Genomic DNA, 18,448 nt, shown 5'->3' with positions numbered 1-18,448 from the left:
ACATTCCGACGGTTCTGAAATGTGCGTACAACTGTGGGACATTGGAGAACCTAACGACTACAACGGCGAAGACTGTGCAGTAATATGGTAAATTAATACTCTTGCCAGCTTGTAAATCTGGGTTGCTTTAAATAATTTCATTGTTGAGGGCAGCCAACCTACTGCGCTACATTACACCTGTACTTAACTTAAGTTTCAATATATTTTGCTCAACGAAATACATCTCGGATATATTTCTGGTGACGGTTCAAAATAAGCGTTATTTTCATATTGTGCCTGAACACTGTGGGCCAACCACCGTCTCTTTATGGAAAGTGACTGTACTCATGGTTTTACAAAATACAGCCCCTCTAAAAGGATATCGTCTCCGACAAAGTCTCTTCGGAAAAGTCGGCATTTGTTCTTTTTAGTTCCGGATCTTTTGATTTCAAACAGACACATGAGAAGTGTACGTAGAAAATCACTTTTCCCTTTGTTTGTACGTCGCATATAGACATTTCCAACTTAATGTCCTAAATAATAAATACATTTCATGGTTGGAAATATTAAAGCTAAGCTTATCGTTGCATCAGTAAGAAACTGGGATAGTTGGATTTATCAAATGATATTAATCCGAAATTACATTGCCTTAAATATTTTTAATGAAAACATCAATATTGACGTCGCCCAGGATGCAAAGATTCACAAACGATCGAAAACCCTTTCCAAATTATGTTAAATGAGATAGCTCTCTTAATGTTACGATAATAGGGGTCTGTAATACGAGCTCTTAAAAATTATCGCATTGCAGCCATCAAATATGTAACTAATCAAATATTATCACTACATCCTTATATTATACATTATCATTTATATAGCAGTGAGCAGAAATTCTGTTTATGTGAAACAAAAGCAATGATGTGTAGGATGACGGTGATTCAGTGACAATTTACAATCCTTTTCCCGAAGTCAATATTGAGCTTCGGCGTGTCTGTTTGTGTCACTACAGCTTGTCACCACACAGATTTAGACTTGGTGGGCATGGCCTATTTGGGCCAAATCAGCCATACCCACCACGTCTATTAGAATTCATGAGTTTACTTTTCTTGCTTACGCACACAGTTTATCGATTTGAAATCTAGAGAATGACTATTACATCAGGTTACAACCCCCACATGTGGGCAGCGCATTAAGACTACTCTTTGCATGGAGCTAGCTCCATGCTCTTTGTAAGACAGTTGCGATTCGTAGTAAAGTAAGACAAATTTGTTCGTTTCACTAATTTCCCTACAATGGCAACACTAACGTTTATCAAACAGGAAAAACTATGCAGACCTAGCAAAGTCGTTTCTAATACACATACATACATACATACATACATACATACATACATACATACATACATACATACATACATACATACATACATACATACTTTATTCCCATAAATATAACGTAAGTGATGACAACAACATCCAATACAGTGTGACGTAGCCACTCGATAGTTAATATTATATGATATTTTATGACTTGAATTTAGTTTGTATGACTGACAAATGAATGACCGACAGTGACGTATAGTGACCCCTTCTGCACGTGGTGCATCGTGAGAACGACTCCCTTGTTTATTTTCGTGACCTTTGATGTAACCGTCAGCGACCTTCCTGTCCTTTGCACGTATGCCGACTGTCTTTAGTTAATTCTTTAGATAATGATAGACGCATACCAAAGTCATGACAAAGCCAGATATTCACCCAATATAAACTCTGCATTTTAGTGTGTTAAAGTAGAAGCTGTTGAGAACCTGTAGAACCTGTTCAGAACCTGTTGCGACGCTCGAGACGACGTTGACCGTGACAGACGCCTATTATTAGACTAGTGTGAGACATAGAAGTTTTACCGTGTAACTTTATGTTACTCAGCTGAATAAAGTGCTACGACTTAGAGTATATTTCGGTGTATCGTTGCCGTCTCTTATACGTCTACTGCCTGACGTTTCCAGTGTACGTACCCGTCGATAGCTACATCACAACCACGCCACGTGACAACAGTATAAGTAATACAATAAACTAAAATGACATTCTAAACACAGTGAGCATGCAATGACCAAGATATTCAACAAAGCTTGCCGTATAGCAAGGAGCTACTAGCTCCGGTCCTGGCTCCATGACTAACCATGGAGGTAGAAGAGAACATTTACCTCCTTGAACTGACGAAGTCGTGACCTAAAAATTAAGCCACCAAGCTGGCGTTCTTCAACATTCTGTAATTTTAATTTTATTATGTAATTTTCTGTCACGGTATCAACCGATGCGCGATGGTCAGCTATCAGCCCTACGGCCGGTATCAAGAGTGCTCGACTATAACTATGCCGTAGCCGTATTATATCCCTGCCACACAGAGCAGAGTAGCGCGTGAGTAGACGCCAAAGAAGTAGCCGAGGCCCTTCTCTCATTGTACACCTGGTCTTTGGTCCTTGCAAACTTTGCAGCCACCTAAGTCTGTGTCTGGTGATTTGTGTTTGTCCACAGTGTTTCCCTCTATTCAGGGTAACATAGTGAACGGAACATGTACACAAAGGTCCACACAGCATCACAGGTGGCCAACACTCATTAAGTTTTTCTCACTACTGTTTTCTCTATCAGTTCCTCTCCGTTTTTTGATGCTCTGACTGATCGGAGTAAATAAAGTTAATGATTCTATAACCTAACCTAGCCTCTTATTTATTTTACACCCCATTACAAGGACATTTATCTCTCATATACACATTGTGTAATTAATTAGTCAACACAACTAATTATGCTAGTCCGTAGACTTATCAGGGATTTTATGGGTTGGTCAACATTGTGAAAGATAAGCCGTGGTTACACGTATATTTTTATTAAACCTGAGGGGATCCCATTAGTCGCTCTTTAAATGTTCGTTATCAGCGATCTAACGATCTCACGTTTACACTTCAATCAATTTAGTTCGGTATTCACCGGGCCAGAGAACAATCGCCAGCTCGCAATGGTGAACACAAACATCGGACAGCTGCTGTCTATGTAGCCCTGCGTACGGTGCTGTGTGTTCCCAGCGTTTTACGGCCTCCTCACCAAATAAGGTGTGAGGCCTTACAACACCGGTACCGGGAATATGGTACATAGCATCGTACGCGGGGCTACTTTCTATGCTCTTTTTTGTTTTCAATCAACCGATCGAGACGTCTTGTCCTTCAGCGAAGACATTTACAAGAAGAGAGAATTTTGATGGCCTCACTGTGCCTGATGTCGATATCCATTCCATTTTAAGATCAATGAGTCGCAGTCAAAGAAAACGAGCAAGTTTAGGTTTTCTTTTTCCAGTGTCTGGTCATGAGTCTTGCACTGCACCTGTGTATTGGCCGATAAGGGACTGGACATAAATTACAGGGGGGGGGGGCGGTGTTTTTTGGGGGTGGGTCGCCATTTTTCGCGCAAGCATTTTTGAAGGGTCATAAAATTTTGTGCAAGCCTATGGGGGAGGGTCACCTTTTTCTATGCATCAAAGCTGAAATTGCATGTGCACGTTATGGAATACTGAAAAAAGAAAAAATACCTCCTGGCACTTTCATTTTCTGCCATTACCATTTTCGGCGCGCCCTTCGGCCGCAAATTTCAGGTATAATAAACAATGTATTGATGATCCAAGCAGCCACATTGATTTAAGTTGTCATGATTTCTACTTATTCAACACTATTGTGCATAACTGTCCCCTATAATGACTCTTTCAATAACAATGTGGGAGATTACTTATTTGACATCATTCTCCCATTGACAATACATTGGGTATAGGTCGGTGTCAAACGTTCATGTCGCTGTATGTACATTTTTTAATTTTTTGAGGACATTGACAGAATACAAACTGTTCAGAATAGTGCATAGTGTCATCAATAACAACTGGAAGCTTCAGGTCGAACAACTTTTGAATAACAATTTAGGATCAGATAACCTATGAGTTATTTGTGGTTTCCTCATAGCCTACAATGTATAGTGAATCAACATTTTGGTGAAATTCCAAAATCAAATTTCTTGCACAACCATTGACTTGAAACCACTCTAGTCTAATCATGAATATTAATACTAATAATTAGGTGTACATAAATGCACAGGTTTACCAAGTTTTGTATTGGAAAAAAATTATTCATAGTTTCATCATAGACTGCCATGTATAGTGAATGGACATTTCAGTGAAATTCCAAAATCAAATTTCTTGCACACCCATTGACTTGAAACTACTCTAGTCTAATCATGAACATTAATACCAATAATCAAGTGTACATAAATGCACAGATTTTCCTATTTTTGTATTGGAAAAAAATTATTCATAGTTTCATCATAGACTGCCATGTATAGTAAATCGACATTTAAGTGATATGCCAAAATCAAATTTCTTGCACAACCATTGACTTGAAACCACTCTAGTCTAATCATGAATATTAATACTAATAATTAGGTGTACATAAATGCACAGGTTTACCAAGTTTTGTATTGGAAAAAAATTATTCATAGTTTCATCATAGACTGCCATGTATAGTGAATGGACATTTCAGTGAAATTCCAAAATCAAATTTCTTGCACACCCATTGTCTTGAAACTACTCTAGTCTAATCATGAACATTAATACCAATAATCAAGTGTACATAAATGCACAGATTTACCTATTTTTGTATTGGAAAAAAATTATTCATAGTTTCTTCATAGACTACAATGTATAATGGATCCACATTTCACTGAGCGAAATTCCAAAAACAAAGTTATTGTACACAGATGCATGTGTTACCACCCTCTTCTAATCAAGCAAATTATGTCAATTATTCAGGGTCATATATACACAATAGTGCATATTTTTAATTCTGAAAATTTTTTTTTACAGTTTTGTCATAGACTCCCATGTATAGTGGATCAACATTTTATGCGAAATTCCAAAAACAAAGTTATTGTACACAGATGCACATTTTACCACCCTCTTCTAATCAAGCACAATTATGTCAATTATTCAGGGTCCATATATGCACAAATAGTGCAAATTTTTAATTCTGAAAATCTTTCGACAGTTTTGTCATAGACTCCATGTATAGTTTTGTCATACTGACTCCCATGTATAGTGAATCAACATTTTGACAGAAATTCCAAAATCAAATATCTTGTTCACATGTCCACTTGTAAAGAACCCATGCTAATCAAGTTTATCTATATCAGTTATTAAACATCTGTATATGAACAGATATAGCTAGTTTTATACTGGAAAATACCGTACACGTTCGTAGTTTTCTTATAGTCGACTACATGTATAGTGAATCAACATTATCGATAAAATCTAAAAATTACATTTTTTGTACAGGCATGCACTTTTTACCTGCCACTTCAAGCAAAGTACATTTACATGAATAACACACATATGATTTGATATTTTTGGACAACGAGTTATATCGGCCACATTTTGCCTTCCTTTCGGGGGGGCGACTTAAAAAGTATAGCAAGTAAGAAGGGGGTCTTTAACACATTGCGGGTTTTTTGGGGGGTATTGAGTAACAGGGGAGGGTCACTTATTTTCATGCACGGATAAGGGGGAGGGTCACTAATTTTTGTGCATGAACTTTTGAAGGGTCACTATTTTTTACGCAGCGGTTTTTCGAAAAACACCGGCCCACCCCCCCTGTAATTTATGTCCAGTCCCTAAGGACGAACACAGGCACACACACAACACTATTGTACATATTAAAATAAACTTCCCTACACGTATCATAAACGAAACAAACACTATTGTAACAATAACAATTGGATAGTAACATGGGGATCCTATTTCACACATATCCGAAACGATACAAACACCAATGTAACACAAAAATTTTGATAGGAATATCAGGTTTTTTTTTACCTTTGCAACTACGACGGTTGCTGTGGGACACTGTTTTACAATTGGGCTCACAACCGTTTGATTTTGTTGTGACATTGCTCCGTGGTTCTCTCGATTCCCTTCTCCATGGCCTTGGCAGCGATGACCTCATCATTAACTAGCTCTGCGTGGCAGGGCTGTGTGTTACCAGCGTTACACGGCCTCCCACCACATGTATTACGCTGGTAACACACAGCCCTGCCATGCAGAGCTAATCATAAACTTGCCTATCCTTCGACCATGGATGTAAAACAATAGATTATTACAACGTCAATGCCTCGACGTGCCGTCCGTCATACGGATGACGTATTCATCTCTCAAGATGGAAATGAGAAGTGACCAATTGTTGCTGCGATCGCCCTAGTCTGGTCCCCATCGCCTGGCTTCTTCTCGGCAGCTGAGTTACCGTGGGTCACTGTGTTTACCCCACCTTTATAAAACAGCCTACCACCTATAGTGCGACAGTCTGCTGAGCTTTAGTCCTTCAATTTTTTATCTTTTTGACAAATTAATGCCCACAGACTTGCAGCAAGTCTACGATCGTCCGTGCTCGAACACCGTCCATTGTGGTAACACATTCCCTCTATCCCCTGTGGTAGTAATGACCGCAAGCCAAAAGACGTAGACAGGATACAGTTCGGCGTTTAGTTTGGTGTTCTGGTCACACGTGTAAATAGGCCATCGTTTAGTACGGAGCACCGAACCTGAACCTGCCCTTCTACACCGAATTAATTTAGTTCTTTGTTAGTTAAGTGTTGTCTGGTCACACGTCCAACTGACACAGGTTTAAATTTAATCCAGTGTCAGCTCCGGAGTAAACACGCACGTGTAAACCCCACCATAGGAAGAGTTTCACATCTCTATCTGTCTCAATAGCCGCGGTTACACGTGTATTTTTTTAAACCCGAGGGTATACGATTAGTCGCTCGGTAAATATTTTTCCCTACAGTGTATCATGCACATTATACATGTAATTCCCTACACATACATGTATCATAAACGAAACAAACAATACTGTAACACAAACCATTGCATAGCAATGTGTGGGAATCCTATTTCACACATACCCGAAACGAAACAAACACCAATGCAACACAAACTTTTGGATAGTAAGGTGGGAAGCCTTTTTCACATTTTTATGCGAGGCAGAAGACAGGATATAGTTCGGCGTTTAGTTTGGCGTTCTGGTCACACTTGTAAAGAGGCCATTGTTTAGTATGGAGCACCGAACCTGAAAGGGACAAAGTCGCCCATTTTTTCATGAATTTTGTTTGATACGAGATACCACTGATATTGTTTGACATGTTGAAGGATACTGAATGAATGGGTGACCATGCATATATTTGACCCCAGTTTTAAACACGATACATGAAACCATCGCGAAAATGAATTAATGGTCATGACCATTAATTCATTTTTGCCATGGTTTTATTTAATTTGTCTAAAATCGGGATCGAATATATGCATGGTGATCCATTCAATCAGTATCTTTTAACATGTCAAACAATATAAGTAGTATCTCATATCAAACAAAATTCATGAAAAATGGACGACTTTGTCCCTTGAACCAGCCCTCCGACACCGGATTAATTCAGTACTTTGTTAGTTCGGTGTTGTCTGGTCACACGTCCAACTGACACAGGTTTAAATTTAATCCAGTGTCAGCTCTGGAGTAAACACGCACGTGTAAACCCCCTGAATGTTGATCAAGCCATAAAATCCCTGATAAGTCCACGGATTAGCACAATTTAGTTGCGTTGACTAATTATTTACACGATGCCCATATGAGAGATATACGTCCTTTTAATGGGGAGAAACGTCCTTGTAATGGGGCTTAAAATAAATAAAGAGTCAAGAGGCTAGGTTAGGTTATAGAATAATCTACTTAATTTACTTTCATCAGTCAGACAATGAAGAAAAGGCGAGGAACTGATAGAGAAAACTGTAGTTAGAAAAATACAATGCGTCTTGGCCACCTGTATCGTAACTATGGTGCATCAAAAACATGAGAATGTTATTCTCTATAGAGAGGGATTGAATACATTAAGTTAGCACCTATTTAAAGCTCTCGGCAACCTTTTAGAGAACACAAACGGACTCTGAAGCATTTTTTCTAGTATTAACAATCCATGTAGGCACAGACCTTGTACGTGATGTAGGGGACATCATAGTTTTTTACTTCATGGATCCACTATGTGGCTTGGTTTGACATCGTGGAATTCAGCTTTAGATTTAGCAGGATGCGCTTACTATTTTCGAAACACCTGACATCACTTCTTGGTCCTCTGGCCAGAGGTCCATTTATCTTTCTTTCATGAAAATGACTTTGTTTGTGTACCGTCTATTTACTCTCTGTTCTGTGCTGTTTTGTGTCTATGTTTACAGCTACTGTCTTACGAATTCTGACCTAATGTCATTGGATTATGGATTGGTATGATTGCGATTATTTTTCTTTTTTCGTCCGACCACGTCTGTTGCAAATTTGAATATGTGTTTTCATCTTTAGTGAACTGGTATCACCATCACCAACTTGAACAATCTGATGTCGATTTGACGTAGTTCTAGCGCCCCCCCCCGGCCCCACCCAAACACCCCAACGGCTTCTCTCTATTCTCTTCGCGGGACATCCGGGTTCAGCGCGGCGATTGAGTCATTTGTAGCGTCACATCAAGGTGAAAACATATGACCGAAGTTCGGATTGTTTGACTGCTTTACAGTACAATATATTCAACGATTCAATGTAGATGAATGTTCATTTCTAATGTATGTTACACAATTTCTGTATCATTTGCTGTCTTGTAGCGTCTGATCTAAATCTACCCCTATTTTACAACCATGGAGCTACCAAAATAAACCCACTGAAAAGTAACTCGGCATGGCGTCTCAAACGAAACTTTGTAGTAGTGTAACAGCTTTTTGAAGTTTAAAACTACTATAGGCAACAGGATGCCTGACCAGTACATAGGTAAAGGGGTAATTACAAATGCTCAGAACAGCCATTTTATCCAATCACATACTCACTTCGTGAAAGGTGTCAAAACATTGGGCTTATCTAATACTTTTAGATAAACATCGAGAACTATAGTATTAGTGTATGTGTTATAATCCCAAGCAGGCCAGTTTCTGTGTTGGAAAAGTTGGAATGGTGCTTTTGTTCTCAAATAAGCAATATTTCACTCTTGGGGCGCCGTACACGATCAATCCAATCGCAATCTTGCAATGAGTGGTGGTGTGAAATATCACATCAATGTGGGCACAACATAGTGTGTTACTCCTGTTAAGGGAATGTCTGTTTGTATCAACAAGGATTACAGTTTGATAGCAGCAGGTATATTTAAAGGCCTGTGTTGGCACCGGATTGTCTCATCAGAAAATTTACCCAGAAGATTACAATTGCATAACAAAAGACTGTCACACCTCCATAGCTTTCTTACAGACTGGAGCAAAGGCAATCTCAGGGATCACAAACAGTGCCATTAACATGTCTAAAGTCACCATTTCACCTCTGCTATATGTTCTTTCATACAGGTCCTTAAACGATAATGTTAGGCCGGGGTTCTTCACTTATTAGGGGCGATTAAGTATGTGTGTTTTACACGTAACTTTGCGTGTATTGAAAAGGCTATCAAGAACACAGTTCCATGACGTTGATTTTGCAAAGAGCCTCTAGCAGAAAGACTTTGACGATAACCTCGACTTGTTGTCTTTATGGACGGTTTTATTGGACCTTTTTGGCGTACACTTGGATTAGTCTCGCGTTCTATTTCTGTAGTAGCGCAATGTGGTCAGAGGCGTGGTCTCAATCACGTTCGATACTGTCATTGATATTGATAGCAAACGTATCAATAAACATTTTGCATGCAAATAATTACTACTCAGCCAATTTTATACGCGAGATAAATAAAGTAAAAATGCCGTCATGATTATAAGGCATGCGCTCAAATGTTAGAATGGCGCATCGTCCTCTACTTCACGTCGGTCAATATGTAGACTGCGCTAACTTCATAAAACACTATATTTTCTAGATAAACATGTTAATTCTTTTAATGAATATCAATGAGTTATACCTGCATTCATATTCAGGCAGGAATTTAGCCGGCAAGAAATGTAGCCGGTGTTGATAAATCTGCATCATATTTTAATGAGTAACCCTGTAGGCCGCAGGTAATAAACAATACGTGGAGGACATTATAGATTTTGCAAAATTCGTGGTAATTAGGATCACGTTTACTTTCTGTTCGTTTTATACAGGTTCGCAGCGATATTGAACGACGTAAACTGTGAAAATCAATATCCTTTCGTCTGCCAATACGAAGAAGGTTATTCTGGCGTACTTAAATGTATGCAAATATTTCAAAAACTGTTTTCCTGCCGTTCATTCTTTCTATTTTAGGGCATCTTAGATTTCGGAAAACCAATTGGTCTTGGCAACAATGATATTCTAATTGAATCGAATATATAAAATGGCCTCAGGTGACAAAAAAACGCATCAAGGTTGTATGATTTGTTGCTGAACTGCTTAAAGTGGAGAAAATTTTTATGACAAATGCACTGTTATGGCAACAAGACTTGGTAAAATTGGATAGATAAATCAATACATACAAAGCCAAAGTGTATAGTTCAGTATAGGCCAACGAATGCATGTGCTTGATCTTCCGAATATACTGCAATTAACAGGCGGATTACAATGGTTAGTTTGAGTCACTTGCCTTTGGTGCTTCGAAACATTATGCTGAAAGATTTTTGCAAAATGCCCTGAAAGCACCGTCGTCCAGTAGACTGTCGCATACTTTTAACTTTTGGGTCCTAATGCCCATGTTATGTCGTCAATCCGATAGTGTTCAAGCTGTGATCAAATTGTCGATAATCGATTTGTGAATATGAATCGGGTTTAAAACGAATTAACAGAATCTAACAAAAGAGCGAAATAGATACACGGTATGATTCCTGTTAATATTTGGAAAACAGATGAACTGGTTGACCTTGGTGGTAACTTGCATTTGTCCAGAACGCTTTCAACTTCAAACTATGCTTATGATTATTGTTCGAGGTATGGAGGGGTCTTATTGAGAATACCCGATTATCAGACGACAAGATATGTATCAAACCTCGTGGAAACCTATTTTCTATCTCAGGATGTTATCACAACTGGTGAGTACATTCCTTATTTGCAAAATAAATAAATGATAGAGAAGAATGTTCCAACTATTATCTTACATTTAGTTACATCGATAATGTCATTTCTATGAACATCTTGACAAAGGAAATAACACAAAAGGAGTTATCTATCGTAGCAAGTGATTAAAGAAATTACATAGTTACCGTCCCGAGTTTCGTCTTTATTATAACCTCTGTTCCTGGAGTATGACAAATGGGATAATTTTGTTGTAACATTGCTAATTTCGTCGCATATTTTAGAAACGCCTCGGAAGAGATATTTTGACTCTCAAACTTTTACAATTCTGTATTAAACTTCATCTTATGGGGGCTTCTTTTAAAGCTCATGAAGTAAGAAAAAATCACCGTTTTACCAAATTCGCCGAATTTCAAGGACAAGGACAAGACTTTCCGAAGAAGAATATTTTCAAGCAAAATGACAAAAACGTTATTAAAATACACATTTGCACATATCCCTATGAAAGTATTAAATTTTGAAAGACTTTGAGCAAGGTAGCTTTGAACAAAATCTGGCCAGCTGTCCAAGAGTTTGTGCATTTTTAATGAGTTTGCTTTTTTTACGAATTTAAATACTTTCGACATGAACGTGTCCATGTGTACCATTCTCCTCCCTGTAGTGCACCTGCACACCGAGTACTAAGATGGTGCAGTTCTCAACTTTTTGATGTGGACGGACGTACGGACGGACATACATAGATAGATACATACATACATACATACATACATACATACATACATACATACATACATACATACATACATACATACATACATGCATGCATACATGCATACATACATACATACATACATACATACATACATACATACATACATACATACATACATACATACATACATACATACATACATACATACATACATACATACATACATACATACATACATACATACATACATACATACATACATACATACATACATACATACATACATACATACATACATACATACATACATACATACATACATACATACATACTGACAGACAGACAGAAAGACACACACACAGACATAAAGGCAGGCACACAGATGACAGACAAGTTTCTAGCCTGTAAGAATAGCTTCCACTGGCATAATTACACATGGCATATGGGAGCGAAAAAGATAGCGCATCACCTAATGCCTTCACACATTTGTGCACAAACAAAATAATGCAGACCCCTTTCCCAATAGAATCGCTAAGGTCTTCTGTTTGCAAAAATGGAAGCTCCAGAATTAAAAGTTTTCAGCATGTAATTTGGTAACTGCGGATGTATTTCTTTCGGATTGGTTATGGACGGTATCTCCGCCTGTGTCATTAAACACCGTACCGATGTTCTTGTAGCTCCCCTCCAAATTTTATTCCAAAAATCAATTTGTCTCGGTCAGTTTCCTTCTCACTTTAAACAGACAAATGTTGTCCCCTGTTTAAAACTGGTCGTCAATCAGCAGTTGAAAGTTACCGCCCAATCTCCTTGTTGCCTCTTTTTGCTAAGATCTTCGAGGCAGTTATTGTTCCTCATATCTATCAACATATTAAACCAAATATTTCCATCGACCAGCACGGATTTGTTAAAAACAGATCCACTACAGCTAACGTAGTGGATTATAAAGATTTCATCTGTGTTTCACTGAACAATAAACAACAGGTAGATTCAATTTACACGGACTTTAGCAAGGCTTTTGACAGTGTCTGTCACACACTTCTCCTGTACAAAGCCGCCAAATTTGGTATATGTGGTAACCTGCATAGTTGGCTGGCTTCTTATCTTCATCTTAGACGACAGAGGAGTTTTTGATAGTTGCTCGTCAAAATGGTACACTGCTTCGTCAGGTGTGCCCCAGGTTTCACTCTTGGGGCCACTACTTTTTATGTTTATTAAAGATAGTTCACTGTTAGCCATATCTGCAAAGCTCAGCTTGTATGCCGACGATGCCAAGATCTATCGCACCATCACATCCCTCGCTGACTGTGTCATGTTACAGCAAGATCTTGACGAATTTGCTCAATGGTGTAACAACTGGAAGCTGTCACCTAATATCAGTAAATGTAAATTTATCAGTTTTACACTTAAGAAAAGAGTCATTTCCTCTCTTGATTACTCCATCAATGGTACTCCTGTCCAACGGGTCTCTGTTGTCAAGGATTTGGCCATTTACCTTACTTCCAATCTTAATTATTCTTTTCGCATCAATAATATTGTTTTTAGAGCCTTCAAATATCTTGGTTTTATTAAGCGTCCCTGCCAGCCATTCAATGACATTGAGCGAGTACAAATAAAGTTTGTAAAATACATTTTTCACAAACTCAATGTTCACTGCAGTAAATCCAGCTACGCACTTTATTGCAGAATTCTGAACATTCCTAAGTTATACAATAGAAGACTTAACCTTGACATGTGCTTTTTATACAAAATAATCGATTCACATTATGATTCACCAAATTTAAATTAAATCTAAATCCTATGCCCCCAGTAGAAATTTACGCAAGGAACACCTTTTTAACCAGACGTGTTCTGCTCATTGCAGAAAATTCTCGACAGTGCTAAGATGCGCGTATGTCTGTTTATAACGATATCTCTTTCAAATGCAATATCGATATTTTTTCTACGCTGTGTAGTTTTAAAACCATTTTTATCCAGTCATATTAAGAGTTCTCTTTTTTTGATGTGTGTATGTTTTTTTTTCAATTTAATGTAATGTGTTACTTTTATGGTTGTCTTGTACATTTGTCTTGTGATGGTGTGACTTTTTTGTTTCGCAGATCTGTTAGCGGATTTGCCCGTTGATCTGTGTATCAAATAAAATAAGTAAAATAAATAAAATGAAAAAATAAAAAAAATAAAAAATCTAATCAAATAAAACCGACTGTCCAAGTATATTTATTTCTAAAACAATAAGAGGTCCGAGCTCTCCTTCTAATCTCCGCCGAGTGTCATGGACGCAGATAGGCAAGCGTCCAAGTAATCCAACACTGTCGTATTTAATGGGATCCTAAAAAATATTGGTAAATATCTGTGCCAATCCTTGCCTCCTCATATCAGCGTCAAGTCTCAAAGTAAGAGACTGATATAGTTAGTACTTACGTGTTTTTTGTGTAAGTAATGTGGGGTTATGATGAGACAGCAGGTCAGTGAACTGGTCGCTGTCGCCGTTTCCAAAGTACAAAGGTGATACTCGACACTGCAGTATGGCGACATGGAATTCTTTGAATATAGTCACGGTCATTGCAATCCCATAGCAAAGTAATTCTATGAGCGTCATTGCATGTCACGGCAAGTGCAATTTTAATTACTTTGATAAAAAAATTTGCAAGCGATAAAGTCAATCGCTTGACAGCAGCTGTAAAGACTTGCGTCAGGGATCACCGCCATAGCGGAAAGTATACTAGCTGGTTTCAGCTAGCTGGCATATAGAATAGATATCTGGAAATGCCAGTATACTACCCTGACAATTCCAGACACCTGTGAGCTGGTGTATGAGCTAGCGTACGCATAGCTAGTAAGGCCATAAACACATGAGGAGAGAGACTGAATATCTTTTTACATATTTTAACGAAAACATTCATGTAGTATAAACAGTGACCTGCAACTTCCAATTGAAATTACATTTCCAATCCTTCTCTGGGCAGCTGCTCAGCCTTACTGTTATATCGATTATCTTCATGTATACTAATAATTACCACGAAGTGTTCTATTCTATCTTGTGCTAACATCAATCAAGACGATCTCAAACGTCTTTCAATGACATGGATCGATGGGGTTCGTCCGTACTCGGAGAGTTCTTGGACTCACTATGATGGAACACCATGAAATACCTACCATGGGAAAGTGGACATCCAAAGCACGGTGAGAAAGGCGCACGATGCATAAGGACCACCTGGTGAGTTGTCCATCAACCCTTGTTTTAACAATTGCTAAAACAATTTCTATTTCAAATGTCAATTCAATCTCTTGACATTATTGCGCTTAGATTTGTTCTGTGTGGGCTACTATTCTGTAGGTCTGCTCACTGAAACATGCCAATTTTCCTCGCCAGGTCTCTACTGCCTCCCTACTTGTCGATATAAAATCATATGCTTTGATGATGCAATTAAAAATTAGATACAAAATATTATATCATTAGCAGGTGTGAGTGGACCCCTTGTGGTTGATAATCATGTTTCAATGATCATAACAACGTATGAGATGTCTCACATGAAATAAACATAACCGTAATACAGATGGTGACTTGACCCTGTAGTCAACAATATAACTTATCAAATAGCCTATCAGTTTTGCATATAACTCATGTCGCCTTATCAGGGCATTGCCAGAAATTGGACTCTTAGACAATCTACAACCTAGTAATACTATATATTACTGATTTCTGTCTAGCAGGGTTACGCCATATGAGTTCCATGATATCTACTGTGGATACCGAGCATTTTTTATATGTCAGTTCAGTAAGTGATCAACTTAAAAATTAGCTGTTTCTGACTCACAAGCATTGTTTAGATGTTTTAGTTGCTTCTAACACACAGGAACTGACATGTTAATTTCGCTATAAAGCAATCGATGACAAATGGAAAGAGCGGACATGTGTATTTTAGTGTTAGTCTTATGAAATTAAGAAGTACATCGTAACAACCACAAATCGCGTATTTTCAGACTCATCGTATGAACCTCAAATGCCTTCATTGAGTTCAGTTGTACACGACTTAGTGCATGCTGATACCCAGGGATGCCAAAGAGATGTCAATATGACATACTCTTCAACAGAGAAGACAGAACCTGAAGGAAATACATCACTGGTCCAAACGAACAGTATTGAGATGGTTAAATCAGATGACAGCACTGCAGTTGGTTCAGAAGGCACCACGAGAACAGTTAATTTGGACGACACAACTACAACAGTCAATTCGGACGACATCACTAGAACAAGAGTACTTGAGCTTACGTCAACGACGAAGACGAAGAGGAATGCAGAAAGTACATTTGACGCCGGAATTCTATCGAAATTTCCTCTATCCAATGCCGGAGGTTTGTCGAGCACTTTTCATTCAAAATCGCACAGTAGGTTTTACCATTTGGTATAAGTGATGCTTCAAGCTCCATAAGCTGTATCTTTTGGCTATTTTTCAGAACTTTTATTTTGTGATTTCCTTACACTTTCTGCATTGAATCCCTGAATTGTAATTTAATGCCAAATGTTTAGCATATCAACACAACCATAAAGTCCGGACTTTAACACAATTTTCAACAATAACAATGTAGATTATACTCAGTATAATCTACATTGTTATTGTTGAAAATTGTGTTAAAGTCCGGACTTAAATTCATTTGTAAACAAAAAACAATGATTACTACAGACACACGAGCTTTGTTGACAAAAAGATAACTGGAAATTTTAACCTAACAAACGGATTAGGCCACACACGGTAGCTAATGTACAGAAGCAGAATACTGAAAAACTTGCCACAAGTTACAGCTTATGTCCCTTTAAAAAACTTCCGAGTCATCCAACAAAATATACCCCAAATCAGAATCATTTTCAATTTGCTAGCTCTCAGCTCTATCAGTCAAACTTGACCAGACATTATGATACCTAGTTATGCCTCGATTGTAGTTCAAGTTTACCTTACGTGAAGGAGAGAGAGAGAGAGAGAGAGAGAGAGAGAGAGAGAGAGAGAGAGAGAGAGAGAGAGAGAGAGAGAGAGAGAGAGAGAGAGAGAGAGTTTAACATCTGTAGACGAATGTCGAGATGCACTTTGGTAATTTTACCGCCATGTTAAGCTTCATTTGGTATAGTTTTTGTAATGCGTGTGTAGTCGGAATGTAATGCATTGTGCATAATGATGGTGTTGTAGTGGCTGCAACCTACCGGTATGGCTATGACTCATCACGTAATTTAGTCTGCTTATGAGAGCAAGTACGAGCTTTAACTGGATACAATCTACCATATTTGAACGATTGTGTACACCTTCCATTTGCCAGGCTATTGACTTACCTCACCTATATCTTACATATATATATATATATATATATATATATATATATATATATATATATATATATATAATTATTATTTTTATTATTATTATTATTTTATCCTTTATTAATCCAATAGAAAAAGGGTAATGTGTTGTGGTGTACACAGTCTAAAAACTAATATTCCACTATGGATAAAATATTAAGAGATCATAATAGACAAAGCACTTGTCGATCAACAGCAGTACAATTTAAAATAATACTGACAGTAGCCATCGATGAGTCTTTCACCTGTTAGTAAACTGGTTTAGAATCCTCACTGCTGAGGGTACAAAAGTATTTCTAAACCTGTTTGTGCGGCACCTGATTGAATAGTATCTGGTACCAGACCTCATTTTAATGACATTACTGTTCAGTGGATGCGTTTTGTCAGACAATATAGTTGTAGATTTGTTTTTCACTGATTTCATATACAAGTCATCAAAACTATACAATGGTACGCCTAGAATATTCCTAGCAGCTTTGATGACACGATTTATCTGAACTTTATTAGAAGAGGTTTATGCCGTTAGTTGGCCGTACCAGATTTAAAAGTGCTTTTTTGGACTCGTTTCTTAATTTGTGATTTTTAGATACAGTTTCTCTACAAATAAAACAAACCCACAAAACTTTAAAATGTTGATGTACTTCTCCGTCATAATAAATAATAAACAATTATTCTCTGCATTTTGTTCTTTTTGACAGATGGAGAAAACAACTCGTTTGGTAAACCAGGACAGTACGCTCTGATAGGCGGCTTAGCAGGAGTTCTATCATTAGTGTTGGCCTTTACGTTAGCATGTTGCAGAAATCATAGTACACTACATATTACCCGTTCCATCGATGGCACATTCACTGTGCCTAGTCTTGATTGACTAGTTTTGCTCTCTCAAACATGTATAATGTAGGGTCAAACATACCAAGCGGCAAGCTATGTTTGTGAAAATGTATTTATAAAGCGGTATAATGTAAGGAAAAATTGTGGTCAAATGATTGAATCGCTGCAACGTTTACAATATAGCATAAACTGTTGATCAGAATATGTCATCATAAATGACACCCTTGACTGTCTCAAAGATGCAACTTATCGCTGTGTGAGAAATCTTTGTGAAATCGTATGATTATGAGAGTATAAGAGTTTCGCGTACGTTAATCGAAAACATCGACCTTCTGTAGGTACTAGGTCAGTTTAAAAATCATTTAATGCAATTCTAGTTTTTTAATTTGGTTTTTATCACATTTGTGGAAATCCGCATTTATGACACACCTTGCTAGGCTGTTTTTAAAATCTCTTTTTATGTATCCCAGAATCGCAAGCTTTGTTCAATTCTACTTGAACGACCAATAGTTACAAGACATTCGTAGAA

At 37.8% G+C, this 18,448-nt stretch overlaps 1 long non-coding RNA gene across 1 annotated transcript; it reads left to right on the top strand.

Moving 5' to 3' along the window:
* The first annotated feature begins 14,822 nt into the window (after window positions 1-14,822).
* Window positions 14,823-18,080, top strand: LOC139127213 (uncharacterized). The gene is made up of 3 exons (XR_011550961.1): window positions 14,823-14,955; window positions 15,453-16,094; window positions 17,787-18,080. It is a non-coding gene; the product is annotated as an uncharacterized lncRNA (long non-coding RNA).
* Window positions 18,081-18,448: the final 368 nt, after the last annotated feature.

The sequence above is a fragment of the Ptychodera flava genome, unplaced genomic scaffold, assembly GCF_041260155.1.
Source record: "Ptychodera flava strain L36383 unplaced genomic scaffold, AS_Pfla_20210202 Scaffold_29__1_contigs__length_4469600_pilon, whole genome shotgun sequence".
Taxonomy (NCBI): Eukaryota; Metazoa; Hemichordata; class Enteropneusta; family Ptychoderidae; genus Ptychodera; species Ptychodera flava.
The sequence above is the reverse complement of the archived record's forward strand: the minus strand, read 5'-3'. Positions and strand labels throughout refer to the sequence as shown.